The sequence below is a fragment of the Cupressus sempervirens genome, chromosome 3 (assembly GCF_028749045.1).
Source record: "Cupressus sempervirens isolate cs-2001-9-10 chromosome 3, ASM2874904v1, whole genome shotgun sequence".
Classification (NCBI taxonomy): Eukaryota; Viridiplantae; Streptophyta; class Pinopsida; order Cupressales; family Cupressaceae; genus Cupressus; species Cupressus sempervirens.
Window position 1 is genome coordinate 643,748,592 of NC_143120.1, and position 18,752 is coordinate 643,767,343.

The following is an 18,752-nucleotide window of genomic DNA, read 5'->3' on the forward strand; positions in this document are numbered from 1 at the left end:
GATAAGGCATAGTAGTTTAGAAACTAAATTCAATTTCCTATAGATTCTTTTCTCTCCAAATTTTTGATAGAAATTTCATAACAAGTTGAAAATTGCGCATCAAGTTGACATAACCCTGATTTACTGATTTTTCATTGCCACTTAAGGGTATAGTTTGGCTTACCATGATCTTGCACATACCCAAATTAAAAATTATCAAAATTATTTGAATGCTGAAAGTATAATAATAATAGAGCTCATGTACGAACATAAATCCATCTCTAACGTATCTTATCTCAAGCCTTGACTAGAATTTGATCTACATAAACAATGAATCCTATGACCTTTCTTCCCGCGAAACCAAGCTATACTAGCCATCAAAAAATAATACCATACTTCATAATCATGTTAGAGAGGCTACAAAAGAGGAAGGAAGATTTATCTTGACTTATGTGTACCAAACAAAGGAATATTTCAAAATGTAAAGACTTTAGATTGCTACATAATGAAAAGAAAATTATGATTTTTTCACATTTCAAAAGATGGAAGGGCCAATCTCAATATCATTTTATTAATTTCATATAGATAATACATCACTAGATTTAATTAAATAATTTTAATAAAATTTTAGTTATTGATAGGTAATTGGCTAAAGCCTAAATTAGTTTAGTTTTCATCTTTTTAATTTAGTTTAGTTTTTAATATTTGGGTTTTTTTTTTTACATTTCCCAATATGATTTTAGATTTCCTTGAATCATTTAAATTAGAAAATATTTTTCTATTTCCAATAATGGGGTTACTACAACTAATATCTAAAAACCTTACATCCTTAGAAATTTCTTGTGTCATATTGTAAATTATAAACAAACTTCATGAATTATTATTTGATAAATTATAACTAAACAACTACATGCTGAAAGTGATAAGAATAAACTTAGGGATCTAGGTGAATGATCTTTCTTATTTCTTGGAAATTGTTACTATATCTGTGAACAAAAGTCTTGTTTGGTTTCAACTATTTCAAGATGGGAGAAATTAACATCTTGTAAGATAATAACTGTAATTTGTAATCATTGAAGGGGCTGCAAAAGAAATAAAATTATTGTATCGATAATAATAGAATAGGTGAGCACTTATAGGGACCTAAGCTCTCACATTATTCCACATTATGCTCTAATATGCCTTCCAAAATCCAAACAACTTGACTCATACCCAACCTTATGTTCTTATCCTCCTTAATGCAAATAATTCTTACGAAAGCTTCTCTTCTCACCTCTTCCAAATCTTCTTTCTCTACAATATTTTCATCCATGATGTCCAAATGTTATGTTTCCCTTTTGAATTTCACTTGTTTCCCACATTAGAAAGTATTTTGAATCTAACACGCTCAAATCATTATTTCATCATTCTAAGATTATCTTGACCAAGGTTATGCTAAGACTATAGATGTCCGCCTTTGTTGTGACAGGTAGAACACAAAGTCACTTGCTAGTCAAATATCCTCTCATTCCTCTTAAGATTATTTTAACTAGGGTTATGCTAAGACTATAGATATCCACCTTCACTGTGATAGGCAAGACATAAAGTCACTTGGGAGCCAAATACCCTCTCATTCCTCTTAAGATTATCTTGACCAAGGTTATGCTAAGAATATATATGTCTTGTAGTGCCTACCCTTGTTCACATCTTTTCTGTACATTGTTGTTGTTATTATCAGACTATGATGGACTAGCTTTATGTGATGGATTAGTGGTATTGTTTTAACACTATCAAAAATTATGTTATGGATTCAATGGTTATGTAATGAGATCATTTAGACTTTACATTTCATGCATACATGGTGATCATTTTATTTTTTTCAGCTATGGTTGATGATTAGTTGATGGTTATTATCTCATGTGTTTTATTATGGATACTTACCCCATACTTGCATGTGTATGGTGTGCGTGTTTTCTTATTGTATGACATTTCTGATGTGGTTAAGGAAGGGAGTCATAGTCACCTGCTTAGTCAGGATCTACACGATGCACCACTTCCTACCATTGACTGTTTAGCTTAGCATTATATATTGTATGCACATGCATGGTTTTTTGCAGGTTGCAAGTACCGGGTATCGACTTCCCTGAATTGCTAGGATGAGCGTACCCTTTTATACTATCTCAATGATAAGAGAAGGGGGATAAATTCTCAAGTCCAAATCCCAAACCTTTAAGCCAATTGTCCTAGTAAGGTAAGACAAGTATCTGGATATTTTACCCACCAAATGTGTCGGATGACATGATTCGTGATTTTTAACCCTTTAGACTGATTTTGAGTGATTTGTTCTATGATGGGTTTTCATATTTTATTTTGGAGGTCTATGGTGAATTTTCTATTAATTAAGTCTTAATAAATAGATTTAATTAATAAATTAATCATTTGAGAAAATTAATATAAAATATCATGTTATTTGATATTTTGATTATAATTAATTAAATGTGAATTATTTGTGGAAAAAGAATTAAATAAAAGAAAATTAGAAATTAAAATTAATAATAATTATAAAATAATAATAAAGTAACAAATAAATAATAATAATAAAAGTTATAAAAATTAAAATGAAAAGTTATAAAGATTAAAATAGAAGTTATAAATATTTAAATAGAAATTATATAAAATGTGAATTGGAGTTATAAGCTTGCATGAGAGTTAACACACTTTTCTATTTCTCAAGTGTCAACAACACGGGGGTTAGTGCATCAATTAAGCACATGGTGTCTACAACCCTATGGCTCATCTTGAAGGTTGGAAAAAAGACCCATGCTTAGTTGGTGACACCTTCTAGCTGTTTCTAGAAGCATTCTATATGTTTCCTGAAAGCTCTTTATATTCAGGCATTCATAGAGGCTTAGATATAACGGTTGGAGCAAAAATTGGAGCGTTGGAGGACTCGAGAACTCTGAAGAAGGGAGGAGCTTGCTCTGCAGGTTTTCTCAGGAAGAGCGAATTAGCATTAGAATCCGGGTAGATTCTTGTGATTTTACTTATGCTATTTCCGCATCATGCATTCCCTGTCTTCTTCGTGTCTTCCATATGTCTTCTGAAGAATTTCATAATTCATTGTGCATTCTCAATATGGGAAGATTAATTTATTTGAGAATTTTTTTATATGCATCTAAAAAGAACACGGGGCTAGGGTTGAGATTCATAGTCAAACCCATTAGATTAATTATTGGAAATTTTGGCAGATCAAAAGTTTATGGAGGAATTCTGAAAAAATTGAAGTTGTATTGTTATATTGTCAATTTTCTTATACTTATATATATATATATATATATATATATATATATATATATATATATATATATATATATATATATATACATACATATATATGTATATATAATACATATTTGTTAAAAAACGGATAACATACTCGTGGGCGAAAACGTTTTAAACCAAATCACAAATGGAATCACGTTAGCGATTTTAAAAATAATATAAACATTTTATAAACATTGAGTCGGGGGGGGGACAAGACCCGCACCCCCCACTGCGGTCGCAGTGTACTCATTGCAAGTACTATGATTGCAGTGGTACGTAGTACCACTGATGTCGCAGGCCCTGCGACCGCAGGGTCTTGCGTACCGGTAGTCATATTATGTAATGTGTGTTGTTTTTAAAAACGTTTTCCATATTCGATTTTGGCATTAATCAAATTTGATTAATTCGATTTTGTTAAAAGATAAAATAATTTATATATTCATATATGTATATATATATATATATGTATATATATATATATATATATATATATGTATATATATATATATGTATATATATATATATATGTATATATATGTATATATATATATATATATGTGTATATATATATATATATATATATATATATATATATATATATATATATATATATATATATATATATATATATATATATATATATATATATATATATATATATATATATATATATATATATATATATAAAATTATGTATATAATATGTAAATACGATTATATGTTTTATAATTGTAAATTGATAATTAATTTATATCAAAGGCTCATAATTAAAATTAATTTTTCTATTAAGTATATTAATATTGATTTGGTGGGGGAGGTTTGGATTAAAATTATAATTAAAGAATGGATTTGTATTCATGTATAAATGCTCCTTCAAATTCTTTCTCTAAACTTGGAAACGTAAACCAAGACTTTTGCATTAAACTCAAGTTTGTAAATAAAGCAAAACTAAAACATGTGTATTCGTTATGTTATTTTTTTGGGTTTTGGGTTGACTAGTGTTGACCAGTTATAGGACGTCTACTAGAGGCTTGGGAGTTATGTGATTGTGATGTCATGATGATGTTTTAATCTCAATCTTTATAAACCCAACCATGGTTATGTGATGGAATGCTCTATGTATTGTTTTTAATTACTGATTGTTATAGTTGAGATTCTTATGTACGAGACACTTGACTTAACCATTATTTTGGTCATCGATCAGTTATCCTTGGTTATTTTCTAGTCGCCATGATGGGACTGTGATGTAGATTTATTCTTGATGATGTCATGATGTGACATGTTTGAGTCAACCATTTTTGGAGTCTTCGATCAATATGATTGAGATATATTTTGGTTATTGAGAACCATTGGATACTTTGATTAACAGTGACACCTCAGTTGCCAATAGAGAGCTGTTGTGATCATGATTTTCTATGGATGTTTGCTCATGGAGATTTGATGCTTTTATGCATATTTGATGATTTTATTGTGGATTATCTTTTGTGATTTTGAGATTTATGATTCCATGAGTGTTAGGGTAGGATATCTGCATGTAGTGACGGGAAGTGGCTTGCAATGGGGGCCGGGGCCCTAAGAGGCTACCAGGGTAACTCATTGTAAGTTGGATTAATAAGTGATAACATCCACACCTAATACTAACTGAATGAACCTAAAAAGATAAGAGTTTTTTTCTCGCTCATGTCTTGAGTGCTTGTACAGGCTAGGATGGGAGTAGTGAGAACGCATGGTTGCAACCTTGCATTCCGTAGTATGCCTTGTTAGTATGAGAGGATACTAGTGGCTGCATGAAATCAGTATGGACCCGTGGAGTTTAGCTAACTGTTAGGGTAACTTGTACGTGATAATTGCGATGACACTTTCTCGCTTGCATAGTAGGTTCCTACATGTCATTGTGTGCCTCTAGGATTAGATGTCGGATTTTGTGTTTGGAACCTTTGAGTTAGTATACTTTTAGGATTCCTCGACTTATAGAGATTTGTGCTATGTGTTTTGGATAGCCTATTTGGGACTTGAGATTATCTCCTCAGCACGGTGGGAGTGGACCACATTGGTACCATGCGTTCGGGTGGTAGTATATTTTTCCACTCTTATCATTTTGAGATTCATTGAGACATCGTGGCTGATGCGTCCTTCATGATGGTGGATATGTATCCTTTTCATTGATGATTAGCATATGTTAGATGATGTTATTTTATGCTTTTATTTGCATGTTAGATTAATTTTTGCATATGATGTTGTATATGCTAGGAGTGACATTCCTGCTATGTTAATACCGATGATCTCTTCGGTGATTTGGAATGTTACACATGGAGGGATGGCTAGGATCCACGATGGTCTAATGATTCTATTAACGGTTGGGAGGAACCGTGCACTTAGTTTATTATGTTTGATCTTTATGATGGATGTATTTGTCTTCTATGATGATGTATCATGTGATTATCTTTGATGTATCATGGATTAGAATAGGATGATGTACATTATTCTATGTATGTATATTCTTTCGAGCTTGTCATACCCTGTGACATGTACAGTGGATGATTGAGTATTTGAAACGTAATGTATAAACATTGGACTTATCATTATTATTTCACGTGGATGTTGTATTAGATGGATTCATGTATCTAGATGTAATCCAACGTTAAGAGATCTTAAAGAATGTAATCTATTATGTATGTTATGTTTAATTTTAGATGGACATTACTATTGCTTCCGTCATTGTGCATAAGTTATATGTGGTATTTACTTTCATGTTTTAAACAAAAAAAAATTGCTACCAAACTTAGTGAAATTCTAGGTTAATTCTTTGGATCCCTTGGCGGGGGATTACATGTCTACCTTCATTGTGATAGGCAGGACAAAAAGTCACTTGGGAGCCAAATACCCTCTCATTCCTCTTAATATGATCTTGACCAGGGTTATGCTAAGACTATAGATGTCCACCTTCGTTGTGATAGGTAGGAAAAAAAGTCACTTGGGAGCCAAATACCCTCTCATTTCTCTTAAGATTATCTTGACCAGGGTTATGCTAAGACTAGAGATGTCCAACTTCGCTATGATAGGCAGGACACAAAGTCACTTGGGAGCCAAATACCCTCTCATTCCTCTTAAGATCATCTTGACCAAGGTTATGCAAAGACTATAGATTTCCACCTTCGATGTGATAGGTAGGACACAAAGTCACTTGGGAACCAAATACCCTCTCATTCCTCTTAATATTATCTTGACCATGGTTATGCTAAGACTATAGATGTCCACCTTCACCATGATAGGCTGGACACAAAGTCACTTGGGAGCCAAATACCCTCTCATCCCTCTTAAGATTATCTTGACCAAGTTCATGCTAATACTATAGATGTCCACCTTTGCTATGATAGGCAAGACACAAAGTCACTTGGGAGCCAAATATCCTCTCATTCCTCTTAAGATTATCTTGACTAGGGCTATGCTAAGACTATAGATGTCCACCTTAATTGTGATAGGCAGGACACAAAGTCACTTGGGAGCCAAATACCCTCTCATTCCTCTTATTGTCATGAACACTCTGTTGAAATCTCTACCAACAAGATTTCCCCATGCAAAATCTCTAGTGGCAATGGATGATCTCATCCCTACAATCTTTGTGCAGTGGATCATCTGATATGATTGGATGTCATAGTGAAAATCCAAGGCTATGGTATGCTATTATTTATGATCATTTTCATAGATTAGTCTCTTCAAGGAACTTCTTTCACAAAGCAATATACCCTTCAATTTCTAAAATTTGAAAAACTACAAAGCTTTAAATATGTATGAACACTAAACATCACCAAGCTCCATACCAATTTTGACAACAAAGAGTACCAAAGGATTAAAAAAAAAAAAGAAGTAAACTATTTATATTTATTTTCTATTGATTCAGTTACAACTTAAAAGCTATTTTAAAATTGATTGTTGATAACAACAAATTACATTAACCTTTGTTTTTTATAGACAAATTTTACTCCACAAAAGATTAACTATAAAAACAAAATAGACCCTTAATAGTTGTAACCAATTTGACGATATTGGATATGTGGAAACTAATTTAGCAATTACAAGCTATTTCTAGAACTAGATAACTACATACTGCAAGTGAGAAGAATAAACTTGAGGATCTAGGTGAATGATCATTTTTGTTTCTTGGGTATTATTTTTAGTAACTATTATTATATGTGCGAACAACAGTCTTGGGCACTTTCAACTATTGCAATATGAGAGAAATTAATGTCTTGTAAGAAAATAATAGGAACACAAACTTGAAATCATTGAAAAAGCCACAAAAAACAATAGAATAGGCTAGCACTTATAAGGACCTCTCAAATTAATAGTTTCTATTATAAGCATGTTACTATTGTAATCATTAGATGCAACAATATTTATTGTTGTCCAATCAAATTTTAATATTTTTAGATTTGTTTGTAGATTTTATAATTTGAAAATTTTAATATATTTAAGAGAGTATAATAATACTATTTATTTATAATTCCATTGACCCCAACACAAAATAACAATGAAAAAAAAATAATTAAAATTTTAATTAAGAAAAACATACATCAAGGTCACTTTGTTTAAATCAAATTTCCATCCTCCTACTGTCATGCATAACCTATCTAAGTCATAGCATCATATTGATGAAGTCGTAATTAATCTTTTTTTCATTTTATATTAGTATAATACGATATTATCTTTAAGGAGTAGCTTTGAACAATTACACTAGATATCTTTTTTTAAAAATTATATTCTTTTTAAATCATAAGGATGGCTAAAATATAAACCACATCAATAGTGTTAGAAGGTTTAGAAAAATATTTTATAAAGTTTTGGTGAATATTTTTAAACAGTTTTTGAAAAAATTATCTTAATTTTTTATATATGTAGTTTTAGATTTTCAAATTTTATAAAAAATTAAAATTAAAATATATAGTTTTTAGATCAAATAGTTTGATGATTCATTAATTATATTTTTAGTATTATAATAATTTTTTTAAAATGTTGAAATAATTTATTATTAATTTATGAAACTAAATTATTATTTTCTACATATTTTTTATCATTTTTAAATTAAAATAACAATATAGTTAAAATTTAACTATTTTTAATACACGAATGAATTAACATTTTTTTAAAATTTCAAATGATAATTATAAGTATGATTGATTACCACTTACTATGCCTATTAATTTTATAAGATAAATATGTTTTAAAAAATGATGATTTGCATATTTGTATGTTCATTAATATATACTTATATTAATAAAATATATAATTTTTAAAAAATCTTGTTTTGATTATGTAAAAGCAAGTTTTAAAGGACCCGAAACCTTAAACAAAGTATCAGAGAAACAAGAACATAAAAGTTCAGAGAAGAGAAGGCCTCAAAGGCAAAAGAGAACATAAAGAAAAAGCCAAAAAATAGGAGGCCAGAGAACAACTATGCGCTAAAAGACAACAAAAGAAAAACAAAAAGACAGTCCCCAAACAACTACAAAGTCTTCAACATTTCTACAACTTTGTCTGCTAGGATGCTCATTTTTCCTGTAGAAGCTTTCAGCCATCTGACTTTTTTGCTTCCACTCCTTCAGTCTTCTTGGAATAACCTTTTTAAAATCTTGTTGATATTTAAGTATATATTGGATAATATATTTGTATGAAAGAAAAGAAAAATTTAAAAACATATTGATTAGCATATTGTAATTATTCAGAAAGTTAAATAAATAGTTAATTGATCTATATGTCAAATATCAATCTAATTTTGTCTATATTTTTATTGTCAATCAATATATATATATATATATATATATATATATATATATATATATATATATATATATATATATATATATATATATATATAATAATTTAATTTAATTTAATAATTTTAATTCAAAATTAAATAGAATATTAAAATCTATTATTATCTAATAAAATTAATTTAAATTAATTAATTTTTTTTTTTAAATATAAAAATTAAAATATAAATTGAATAAAATTGTAATATATTAAAACGTTAAAAGAATTGTTATCTTCAAGAAAAAGGAAATTGTCCAACACTATGTTGGTGGAGGTTTTTTTTACTAGTTTTTATAACTGCAATGTTGAACTAAAAGTGTACTTATTTTAGAAATTTTATCATTCACATAACTATATTATCTAGAACAACAAAATTTAGTTTGAAACTCCAAACTTTTTTGAATTTTATGTTTATGATATTTGACTAGTAACTATTCAATTTAATTCTAATAGTTTACTTGCAATGATCCAAATGTCTTTTTTACTAGCATAATTTGTAACCTAGATTGACCTTTTATGTATTTTTCATATTAAAAGAAATAGTTGTTATTCTAATGAGCTAACCTTTTATTTCATTATACTACCAATCTTTATATGTATTGTAAACTTGTGAGGCAAATGGTATAAAAGAGGGATATGTAGATGTTTGACAAGGCCAAACCAGCAGGCGCTAACAAATCAACATGACGCTGAAGAATGAGCAAAAGTACAAGAGTCATAATAAAACGATTCAAAAAGTTGAATGCTAATTTGTTTATCAGGCACCAATCCATACACCCTTTCAGTTTATAACTGTCCGAGTTTTACTTATTCTTTACCAACTAGGCTCGTGTCGACGAAATTTGACTACGAAATAAAGAGGTGAGCTATTAATGTACAGATTGAAATGACAAATAGTTCTTCCAAAGCAACCATCAAATAGAACGAAGCTTTTGAAGTCATGGCAAAGAGAAAAAAGTTCATATTAAATTACATGACTGTCAATATATGGCCGGCAAGGCAAAGTGCATCTGTTGAAGAGCTGTTAAGTATGTTGCCCGACTATAGAATTTGTTCTAATTCTATAAGTCATGGTTCATATTTAAAACTTGCCTGGTTTTAAGCCTTAAATTGATCATTCTATCTGTGAAATCTGCAAATCTTTAAGTCTCCATGTCCACGGCTTGTTAGCAGTTTCGTACAACACTTGAGATCATTGAAATCCAGCTTCTGAGCCTCAAGATATATAAGGTTAATGATTGCCACCAAAAACACGTATTTCTTAACCTTTAACTTCTTAAAAGTTAATGTTAACCATCAAAAACATGTTTTTCTTAGCCTCCAAGTAAAAGGTTAATGTTAACCACTAAAAATATGTTTTTCTTAACCTCCCCTATAGGTTAATGATAGCATTCAAAGACACGTTTTTCCTAACCTAAACTCTCAAAAGGTTAATGAGAGCTACCAAGAATACGTTTTCATTAACCTCTATAAGGTAGTTATTAACCTGGTAAGGTGATACATGCAACATTGCTAATAATGCAGTAGCCAGATAGAAGATGAAGAAAAGCTTCTTTGCACCCAAGGAGATGCAGAGCATGGAGGAGATTAAGGAAGGGCCTTGATTGAGCGAGGTGCTTCAACAATCCAGTGTGGTTTTTGATATGTCGGATATGATATTTCCGAACAAAATGATGCAATGAGAGTAAAACACGAAGAATTGATTGATGGGAAGTATTGATAAAGCACGACAAATATTTGATGAAATGCCTGAACAGGATGTTGTCTCATGGAATGCTCTAATTATAGGCTACGCTCGAGGTGGAAGAATGGGTGAAGTGTAGAAAGTGTTCGGAAAGAGGCCAGAAAAGAAATTGATCTATGAATTTCTACTCAATAAATGCCTTGTTGATGAGCAAAACTTCATATTCTAGAAGACCATGCTTGATAGAATGTTCTAGTTCCCAGCCCATAGCACATTAAAAATCAGTAAAGGGAAAGTTGGAATGCGTGCTTGTTATCACCTCACCGCGTGAAAGAAGTGCGAGACATTTTAATTTGAATTAACAATGTGTCATGAGATTCAGGCTACAATATTGTTAAAAACGCAATAACCGTGTGCCACCCCATTCAACGCACTATCAACTCATGATTCAACTTTGTTAGAATTAATCTGAATCTACGGTTATCATGATGGGCAAGCAGTGATATGATGCCAAGTTTTAAATGCCTTCCGCCCTCCTCCCAAGTCGAGCCGCACGACCTTCGGCAATTGATGACACTATAATGAGTATTATCAATATCAAACACCTTGATAGTTGATGGTTTGATCCTGCACATAAATGAATGACGCGAGTGATGTTAAAATGGGACAGATGAAGTGCGGGGACTCCAGTGGAGATTGCAAACGCGAAATGAATGATAGCTAAGGGCGGGATTACGGCTTTGGAGATGGTGAGAAAGTGAAGTGTTTGATATTAAAAATTCAATTTTACTGCCATTGCTAATATGCAGGCACTGTACCAACTGCAAACCCAAGGCATGACAGAATGTCTTAGCCCGTAATGTTTTTGATTTAGAATAGCGCCAAAAGAACAAATTACCAGTATCGAGTATGGAAGATGCCTACAAAGTGTTTGATACATTGCCTAATCCCATGTGGTTTCGTGGACTACGATGATTGTTGGATTTGCTCAGCCGGAGCTTTGTATAGAGGCTCTCATCTGTTTTGCATACTGCTGCAGTGAGGAGCATAAAAGATGCAAGCAACTCCCGAGATTGCCCCTGATTTGTTTGACATAATGCCAAGATAAAAAAAGGGTGGTGAACATAAACCGAACATACAAGGTGTTGGCAAAACGTTTGAAAAAATACCCTTTCCTGACCTGCAGCTTTGGAAGCTCCACTCATTAAGTCACCCGAGTTCGAATCAGCATTCTTATTCTCTTTGTAACTCGGCATATTTGAGAAAAGGATTGGAAGTCAAACCATGAAGTACAAGTATCAGAGGTCGAATTATGCTCCTGTTTTAAGAAGTACGCTTCCAGATATTGGTGACACCATTTTAGGAAGTATTTGCCTTCAAGACTTCTGGTCATCTCTTGTGAATGAAGAAAAGACTCCATTAGCTGCAAAAATATTGGACAGTGGCTTGGCCTAGGCAGGTGGGCATCCCATTTCCGTACAATGCCCAGAATTAGTGTTGGAATGCATGAAAGCTTATCATCCCAGCACTAGAGAAGTTCTTTCACCAAACAATGAAACAATTGCCCGCCTGGACCCTGCCTCTATTGCTATCATTTTTTGACTGCCCACTAGGATGCAATATGCCAGCATTAATCTAAGAACTTCCTAGGAATATTTTACTACCAATCAAACTCAATGTTTAAATACTGTGGCAAGATCATGGTTCTTCCAACCAAGAAGAGGCAAATCTCAATTAGGAAAATCCATTCACAGATCATCACTGAAAGAAGATGTGGCGAACATGGTAACTTTGTTGAGTAGGATCGTTGGTCTTCGGGATTCACACGAGTTTGAAGGTTGGATGTTTCTATTCATTAATATGGTCTGCGAAGGAAAACAATACATTGATTGGGCTGAAATTATCAGTGACTCATTGCATAGACAGCTCATGGGACTTCGGGAAAATGACTACTTTTATATGACTTCATATCTTTTCTATGCAATTACAAGTACCAAAAGTTGGCCAGGACTTAACCGGCAGGGCATTTATGATGACACAACCATCATTTATAATTATCTTCCTCAAATTCAGTATGATAATAGCCTACACCATTTCAGAAGAGTGAATGATGCATTCACCATGCTAACTGTAAGGGAAATTTAGGGGAACATTTGGCTCAGGATTTCACCAGAGGCAGTGATGAAAGTGCAAAAATACGGAAGTGTTTTTATACAATTTCCGAAGTTTACTTATATTTGGCTAGCTGCCTATGATGGATGTCCGTTGATGCTACCTAGATTTGTTGATGATAAATTAGTCTTAATTGAAATGTGCAGGAAAATTAATCAAATCAACAAACTTTGCAGAAATAGGAGGACAGATGAAATAACTTTTCCTATCGGCATCAGATATTATAGTTGTGACACTGCATCAGATGCCAGGAACATTGAAAGATCTATTGCCATGATAAATTTGCATCCTTACACGATGCGTTTCCCTTATGATAGTAAGGGCTATGCTGTGAATGAATTGAAGTTAAATCCCAGTCTCGGTCACTTCCTGACTCTAGAAGACTTTTGGGAGGATTGTGAAAATGACTTCGAAGTCAGTAAGAGAGATTGGATGCGGCTTACAGTACGAAAGGTAATAGACTTCAAGTTAGACATTGATGTAACATGCATAGATGATGATGAGGTTTCTTTGGTTGATCCTTATTATTATGAGAAAATTGAAGTGCTAGAGCTCTCTCCTATTGATTGGTCAATTCCCGAGTTGAAAAGCTTGAAGGAGAGGTCTTCCTATGTTCTTAAAAGAACAAGAGACTGGATAAGTAAGGTCAGAACTGAAAAAGCAACTGGTGAATCTCAAAATAAAGAAGGGAGAAATAATATAGGGGAATCATCTCAAATGGTGATAGAGGCCACTTCTAGTGAGAAGATACAACAACTGGATATAGATGCTCAAGATCAAGATGAAGATTTGAATCAGCCAGACAAGTTTATAGTCCAAAGGAAAAGAACAAGAATGAAAGGTAGAAGGAATGAAAAAGACCAAAGAAGCCCTCAAATTGTTGAATCACATGTTTCGGTTACATCCCCTTGTGATGTAGCGACTCCTCACTTGAGTCTTCCTCCTCCTGATGTGCCCATAATAGACATTACACAGTTAGATGACCCATTATCTAATTCAGAAGACTTAATGATGGTTGCTGAAAATGTAACAGATGCCAAACAAGTTTCAAAGGTTACACATTCATGGTTCCAGGATAGTCTTCAGAAGAGGAAGAAAGTTGTTCAAATGGTTCCACCTCCATTTGATATGGTCTCTAGCATTCTTCAGAAGCCTCCTAAGGCGAAAAAGGCCAAAGTGATGTCTACGTTAGCTATTGATAAAACTTCAGGCAATTTGTGTGTGGAATTAGCCAAGCCTATAGTTGAAAAGAATGTTGATGAAGCATCTGAATCAGATCTCATCCTAGAAAACGTTGACCTTGGTTTGGACAGCTACCAGTTGGATCAATTACTTCGTGGGTGACTTTGATTCAAGCTTTTGAGAGGAGATTTAAGACTACTGAAGATGAACATTTGCTCCTTTCCCAGTTGACTTCAATGAAGAAGGAAATTCATGAACCCATGCGAGAATTCATTGCTCGTTTTAATCAGATGGTGAATCGAATTCCTGTTAACAAAAGACCCACTGAAGAAAATCAAATGACTTTCTTCATTAGCGCTCAACCTTCTAATGTAAGTTTTCAAATACGAAGGACAAGACTCGTTAATCTAGCGGCTGCGCAAACCTTAGCTATCGAGGTGGAAGATGACTTGCTTAGTTCAGGAAAATGGAGTCGTGATCTACAAAAGGGAAAAGGTCAACAAGCCCCTATCACTACCACTGATCCTTTATATCAGAAATTGGCTAATGATCTGTTACAACTCAAAAAGCAGTTGCCCTCTAATCCTCCACCTTTGTATCAAGATATTCCAAGGAGGAATTATCTGCCATATCAACAAAATAGACAAACTAAGTGGCTACCCCAATCGACACCGAGATTAGCGATCGAACATCCCTCATCATCTGGTAAACAAGCTGCTATGTGTGATTTTCACCTAACAACAGATCATGATGGTGCAAACTGTCCTGAGATGGCTAGATTCATGCAAATGCATTTGACTACGGAGAAGATAGAAGAATATGTGGCTCCTGAAGATGTGACAGAACCCGCTGTTGGAACCTCTTCCATAAATTTCCTGGAGTATGAATCTGATGATGACCAAACTGAAGATATCAACAATTATTCTTGCAATGCGACTACACCAAGTTGGAGACAGAGATTAGAAGAAAAATAGAGTAAACAAGCGAAAGAAAAAGCCTCTGATGAGACTGCTAAGAGGATTCTATCTCGTAAGTGTTAGAATCTGAAAAGATTAATAACCTAGAAAACTAGTGCAAAGAGTAAATATCTAAACTATGAATGCAAATGATACAAAATCAAAATAGCATCATAGAGTTAGTCTCCAAGAGAGTAATGCAAATGCTGGAAGCAAAATAGCATTAAGAGGATGCAAAAACAAGAGATGCAAATACAAGCCAGGTAGCATGCTTATATAGGCTAAGAAGAGGGAGGAGGTGGCAACACCAACCAATGGGGAGCAACCATCTATCGGACTAAAGATAACAAAGTATCTTCTCAAGATAGCTAATGGATGCTCACATGTAGGAAGGTGACACCTCACAACCATTCACTTAATAAGACATGCTTTATTAACCTAAGCGAGATTATTAAAAGTGTAGAAAAAACCTATCAAAATAGGAAAAATAAAAAACTACACTAACACCCCCCCATAAGCGAAGCTTAGGTGGATGTAGAAATGGGTCTCGGCAAGTCAAGCCTGATGAGGTACCCATGTACATAAAATTCACCTAAGCTTCGCTTATGGGGGGGTGTTAGTGTAGTTTTTGAAAAACGAAGTATGCTCTTCTCTTGCATCTTTGGATTATCCTGAGAATCAGAAAAGTTTTGAGGTTTCAATCTCAAATCTGACAACCAACTTGCATATTTGGAGTTTTCGATCAGTTTTGCAGGTTCCAACATGCCATTGATGGACTTAAGAAGCTGATCCAGCATTTGCATGTCATATTTTGATTTTTGGAGCCATTTTTTACTGTTAAAGGCGTCTGATTTAAACTACAGCAACATTTTCTATTTATCAACAAGAAAAATGCTTTTTGGATTTTGTTTGCAGCCTCGAAAAACCATCTGGGTATCTTTTAGATTTTGCATGCAAGCTATATATTTTTAAGAATCGAGCATGGAAAGCTACAGCCATACCCCTCTCCGTTGGCAGCTGCAGATTTGAATGCAGTTTTCAAAAATCTCGTTCTTGCTCATACGGACTCCAATTTTGATGATTCTTGTTATGAACTTGGCTATTTTTTTGTGCTCTGATACCATGTTAGAATCTAAAAAGATTAATAACCCAGAAAACTAGTGCAAAGAGTAAATATCTAAACTATGAATGCAAATGATACAAAATCAAAATAGCATCATAGTTTAGATATTTACTCTTTGCACTAGTTTTCTGGGTTATTAATCTTTTCAGATTCTAACATGGTATCAGAGCTTTTCTATGTGCTAGAGTAGATTTTAGTTTCCTTATTTGAGAGATTCGGGGGGGGGGGGGGGGGGGAATAAATTGTATTGTAGTTTTTTGAAAAACGAAGTATGCTCTTCTCTTGCATCTTTGGATAATCCTGAGAATTAGAAAAGTTTTGACAAAATCAATTTTTCTCTGGAGTTTCAATCTCAAATCTGACAACCAACTTGCATATTTGAAGTTTTCAATCAGTTTTGCAGGACTTAAGAAGCTGATCCAACATTTGCATGTCATATTTTGATTTTTGGAGTCATTTTTTACTGTTAAAGGAGTCTGATTTACACTATAGCAACATTTTCTATTTATCAACAAGAAAAACGCTTTCTGGGTTTTGTTTGCAGCCTCGAAAAACCATCTGGGTATCTTTTAGATTTTGCATGCAAGCTGTATATTTTTTTAGAATAGAGCATGCAAAGCTACAGCCATACCCCTCTCTGTTGGCAGCCACAGATTTGAATGCAGTTTTCAAATGTCTCGTTCTTGCTCATACGGACTCCGATTTTGATGATTCTTGTTATGAACTTGGCTATTTTTTTGTGCTCTGATACCATGTTAGAATCTGAAAAGATTAATAACCCAGAAAACTAGTGCAAAGAGTAAATATCTAAACTATGAATGCAAATGATACAAAATCAAAATAGCATCATAGAGTTAGTCTCCAAGAGAGTAATGCAAATGCTGGAAGCAAAATAGCATTAAGAGGATGCAAAAACAAGAGATGCAAATACAAGCCAGGTAGCATGCTTATATAGGCTAAGAAGAGGGAGGAGGTGGCAACACCAACCAATGAGGAGCAACCATCTATCGGACTAAAGATAGCAAAGTATCTTCCCAAGATAGCTAATGGATGCTCACATGTAGGAAGGTGACACCTCACAACCATTCACCTAATAAGACATGCTTTATTAACCTAAGCGAGATTATTAAAAGTGTAGGAAAAACCTATCAAAATAGAAAAAATAAAAAACTACACTAACAGTAAGCATACTCCAGAAGAGCCTTCTCAAGCGAAGGAGACAGATAAGGGTAAAACACCTCCCGCCATGGAAGACTATTTTGATTTTATTGATCATTGCAAGAAGACCAAAGTACAAATTTCTTAATTGGATTACCTAAAAGCCAACCCTCATCAATTAGAAAGGTTGATCCAATGTGTTGGGAAAGAGAAACGTTCACCTGAAATCACTATCAACCATGAATCAGGAGTTTCTCTAGAAGCGGAAGATAATTTGGAAGGGCCCATGACTGAGAAAGAATCTTTTGTTGCGGCGTCTTTGTCAGACAAACCTGAGCCTTTCTATGTTTCTCTTTATATAGCTGGATGCAAGTTAAGTAATTGTATCATTGATTTTGGTGCATCTGATAATGTCATGCCTTCAAAGGTAGCACATGCCTTGGGTCTCTCTCTGAATAAACCTTCTGTAAAAGTGTATTCTATGGAGGCAAAACAAGTCCCGCTAGTTGGCCAGTTGAAAGATGCTCAAGTAGCACTTGCAGCACATCCTGAGAAGAAGTTAAAATTGAACATCCTGGTTGCTGATATTCCTACTAGTTATGGGATGCTTTTGAGCAGAAGTTTTTGCAAAGATCTTGGTGGTGAAATCAAAATGGACATGTCTCATGCTCTTATCCCTATTGGAAATAAGAAGGTTAAGCTTGATCCTGAACCCAAAGCTAAATATAGAGTGTTGAAATCAGATGATCCCAGAGCTGAAATATTATATGTTGATACTGGACATGGAACATACATGATGATGTCCAATGAAGGAGATGTAACTGAACCTTTCATGCTTGATATAACCAATGAATTATGGTCAATGGAGTTTGATGGAAGTTCTTCTTCTTCCAGTTCAGGTGCTGGGATAGTGTTGATATCACCACAAGGAGAGAAATCTCCAAAGGCTTACAAGTTGGCTTTTGAGACCACCAATAATACCGCAGAATATGAAGCTCTCCTACTTGGTCTTGAGTATGCAAGAGAAAAAGGAATCAAACAACTCAAGGTATCAGGAGATGCAGAATTAGTTGTCAACCAGGTACGTAGGAAATATCAAGAAAAGAATCCAAAATTGAAGGCATATAGGAATAGAGTGTGGGATGAGATCGAGCATTTCGATGCTTTTTCCTTATTTTCCATTCCTCATGAACAAAATTCTAAGGCAGATTGTCTTGCAGTCTCTGCGTCTCTACTTATCCCTCATCCTAAGTTCAGCAGAGATGTTTATACAGTAGAGATGATTCATAGACCCAGTGTGCCTGATAATGATCAACACTGGCAAGTTTTTGATGATGATGGGCAAATAATTGCATTTCTCGAAGGGAGGCCTCCATTTTCAGAC